The following is a 4,106-nucleotide window of genomic DNA, read 5'->3' on the forward strand; positions in this document are numbered from 1 at the left end:
CGCCAACGTCAAGAAGAGCATTTCCTAGGTTGTCTTTCAGGATGTTTATAGTTTGACATCTTGCATTTGAGTCTTTAATCCATCTAGAGTTGATTTTTGTCTATGGGGAAGGGTAAGAGTCCAGTTTCCTTCTTCTGCCTGTGACTGAGCTGGTTATCCCAGCACCGTCTCTCGGACAGGGAGTCCTTTCCCTGCTGCTTGTTTTTGTTGGTCTTATCAAAGATCAGATGGGCATAGGTGTGCAGCTTCATGTCTGAGTTTTCTATTCTGTTCTATATGATAATGAAACCAAATAAATGTCTCTGCTCAGACACCTTCTGACAGGGTCTGTGGCGCCCACCACCACGTTAGGGCCGCAGCCGCCTGCCCCATGTGCCTGACCAGGCTCTGCCCAGTTCCCTGCAGCTGCGCCAGTGTGTGCTGTGACTCGTGCTCCTGGTTTGTCATCTGCCCCCTCAGTAGACACCATGGCCCTCAAGCTTTCTCCGCTCCGTGACCAGCACCTGGGATGGGACCAGCAGTGCCTGTGGCTCTGGATTCGTGCTTGTTGAAGGACTGACTGAACAGAGCCTCCCTTACAGAAGTGATTGGCGTGGCCCTCCCTGAGTCCCGGCCTCGCTCTGGATACCAGGGAGCAAGGCGGTCAGGGATCAGAGGCTGAGGCTGAGATGCTAGAGCAGGGAGATTGCCTGGGCAGGGGCTGGCGGGTGTGGTGGAACTGCAGGTTCTCTCCTTGACCTGCCTGTGGGGGAGCCTTTCTCGGCCCTCTCTCCGCCGGTTTTCACCCTTCAGCGTTTTTCTCCCTGGTGCATGCCATGCCTTGCACCCCACCCCAGTGATCCAGGAAGGGGACGTGTCGGCCGAGTGAGAGCCTATTTCTGAACACTCTGTGAAGCTGGTGAGAATTCAGGTGCCTATCGGCCGGGCTCCACCTGTGCACCAGGTGTGGCCGCCTCACTGTGACTTCAAAGGACCCCAGGGAGGAAGGAGGCTCCCAGCTGCACACAAGTGAGTCAGTCCCATTGTTCTGCGTGTCTGAAAAATCAATCGGGTCCAAAGTAAAAATATTTATTTAATGAGCAGAAATGTATGGCCAATCGGTTTTTAAAGGATATTGCTTCCTGCTCCTTGATACTGAAAAGGGGCCTTTGACAAAATTCATTTGCAGGGATTGAGTTCTGGGTGAAATAAGGACAGAAAATAGCACAGCACCCACCAAAGACAGCTCATTCTCTTCCTCGGGGTGCTGGGGGACATGGACGCCCCTCAGGGGCAAGAAGATCCCAGCGGGAGGACACTGGGCACTGCGTGAAGTCTCCCCTGGGAGCCCCAGAGAGGGGCAGGCGACGGCCCTGGGTGTCCCTGGGTCTCCCAAACGCAGGCCTGGGCTTCTCTTGGAGGAGGACTCCACCCTGCAGAAAAGAAGGGTCTGGGTCAGAACCCAGTGAGTCCGGGGCTCCCTCCGCCTCCTTCACTCCCTGTGAGATAGGCACGGAGCCTGGTGGTTCTCAGCTGAGATGGCACCCTCGCAGCACCTGCCGGGGACATGCCTGCTGGCCACCACCAAGCTCCTGCAGCTCCGGTCTGTGGAGAGCACTGCCCCGATCCCCACGGCTCGGAGAACCTGTGGTGTGTTTTGTAGCATCAGCATTTGAGTACTGGGTCTGCTGCGCTCCCTTCCTAGCGCAGCTCCTCATTCAGCTCTTTGCAGGCGTCGAGACCTTGCTGCGTGGCTCCTCTTCCAAAACCCACAAGGTTCTGAGTTCCTGGGGCTTTGTCCCCCTAGTCTGTGGCCGCCGCAGGGCCTCCTCCTGGACCAGCCCGAAGGGCACATGGGGATGGCGCCTCAGGGCACAGACGTCCCGAGGACCCCGGGAGCGGCCGTGTCCTACCTCTTGGTCCCTGAGGAGGACCCTGGGCCTTCCTGGCAGTGGAGGCTGGTGTCTCCCGCTCTGTCCAGGTGCAGGCCAGCGCACAGCTCCCGAGGGGAGCGAGGACCCAGGACTCCGTGACGGTTCTGGACAAGGCTCTCCAGGCGCCAGGCCTCAGGTCAGAACAGGACTCAACTAAATGCCTTCGGAGCTCTGGGTGAGACGCGCAGCACCCGTCACAGTCAGTCTTTGTGTGTTGGGGTGTGACAGAGACGATGTCTCAGCCCTATGTTCTCGCCAGGCTGTGTTTGGGACGTGTCAGTTTCCCGTGACTGCTGGAACAAGTTACCCCAGCTTTAGGGGCGCAGAACAACACGCAGGACCCTCACGCTTCTGGGACACGGCCCCCACTCCCTCTGGAGGCTCCGGGCCAGGATCCTCCCGTTGCCTCCAGCTTCTGCTGTATCTCTCCACGGCTGGCTCCTCTGTGCCTCTTCTCTGTGTCTCTCTTCTGTCTCTTACAAGGACAAGCATGATTGCATTTAGACCCCCCCACCCCCCGATGACCCAGGAAAAGCACCTCTCAAGATCCCTGTGTTTATCACAGCTTTTGCCTCAGAGGTGACATTCAAAGCGCTGGGGTTTTGCACAGATTTCGGGGGAGGTCTTAATCAGCTCAGGCGGCCGTAGCAGAAAATCACACGCGGGCGACCTGAGCTGCAGGCTCAGGTTTCCTGCCACTCTGGAGTGGAAGCCAGAGATCCGGGCACCAGCTGACTGGCCTCCTGGTGAGGGCCCTTCCTCGTTTCCTGGTGCAACAGAGCAAGGGGAGGGCAACTCTCTCCTATGAGGGCACTGATCCCACTGGGAGGACCCTACTCCACACGCTGCAGCACTGGGGTTGGGCTTCCACCCGTGACTCCTGCGGGAGCACAAACCTGCAGCCAATAGACCACGTGCCTCTGGGCAGCAAAGGTCCCCCCTCACCCGCACTTCATTCTTCTGGTGCTGCCTCTAAGGACAAGGCCGGCTCCAGCAGTCTCGGTGCTGACTACCAGGAGGCAGGAGGCCCGCGCGCTCACCGTAGCCGTGAAGCCAGCTGATTACATTTCAGGCTTTTGTTTGTTCCCCACCCCGACCGGCTCCTTCATCCACACAGACTGCTCGGACCTGGACTCAGGCCAGGTGGACACCGGGCAGACAGAGGGACGTCCCCAGCAGCCAGCACTCTCTGTCTGAGCAGACAGAAGGATGTCCCCAGCAGCTAGCTCCCCCGTCCAAGCAGATAGAGGGACGTCCCCAGCAGCTGGCTCCCTCTGTCCAAGCCCTGGGAAGGTGGGGTCCTCCAGAGCTCCCCTCCGCAGCTCCAGCCACTCCCATGCTCCAGCTCCTGCCCCCTCCTGGGGCTCTATCTCCCCATGGAGAAAGGGGGTCCCTCGGCTGGGCAGGCACAGCCTCCTTCCAGGCCTTCTTACAGGCACCTTCACATGTGCCTGTGCCACCTATGCTGTGCCCACCACCTCGGCAGATGCCAGGGTCCACAGGAAGGCATTGGGCACAACAGTCACTCAGCTGTCGTGTTTTCTTTCTCTTAGCCGCAGTCTAGGCCTAGCAGCAGTGGCCTTGGTTTGGAGCCCAGGTTGGGCACCCCGTGATGCCAATTTTCTTTGCCCTCATCATCCCAAGGCGGCTGCTGCAGTTTCAGACATCACAGCTCTGTTCAGCGCAAAGCAGAAGGGGGACAGGGTATGTGCCACTTACACTTGTTTCTTCTTCTGGAAAATCTAAACTTTACCCCAAAATGCCACCGTAGCCTCATGCTTGCTTCTCACCAGTCTGAGCTGTAACAGATGCCTCCATCCTCTACACCAGAAATGGGCAAGGCCCAAGAGGGCTGGGAACTGCCAGTCCCCTTGAGGGCCCTCTTATTTTTACTTTTTAGAGATGTGAAGACTGGAGTTCGGAGATGGGCTTGTTCATGGCCACACAGCCAGGGAGCCTGCTCACCCCAGTGTGTGTCCAGCCGGAAACCTGCGTCTGGGCCCCCAGAGCCTGGGACCCTCACAGTGAGGACCCTCCATGTCCACTGCCTCTTGGATCCGACAGAGGCTGTGATGCTGAGCCCCGGCCTCAGCGACAAAGCTCCGCCCAATGGAATGCACCCAGTGGCAGCCAAAGTGGCCCTGGAGCCTGCGGGGTTGAGGCGGTGGAGCTTGGTCAGTGGGGGGTGGGGGG

General features: G+C 58.6%; 1 pseudogene; it reads right to left on the bottom strand.

Annotated features, from left to right (window-relative positions):
• Positions 1 to 1,226: 1,226 nt before the first annotated feature.
• On the bottom strand, positions 1,227 to 1,834 carry LOC105532412 (annotated as a pseudogene).
• Between the last annotated feature and the right edge of the window lie 2,272 nt (positions 1,835 to 4,106).

Source organism: Mandrillus leucophaeus, unplaced genomic scaffold (genome assembly GCF_000951045.1).
Source record: "Mandrillus leucophaeus isolate KB7577 unplaced genomic scaffold, Mleu.le_1.0 Scaffold957, whole genome shotgun sequence".
Lineage (NCBI taxonomy): Eukaryota > Metazoa > Chordata > Mammalia > Primates > Cercopithecidae > Mandrillus > Mandrillus leucophaeus.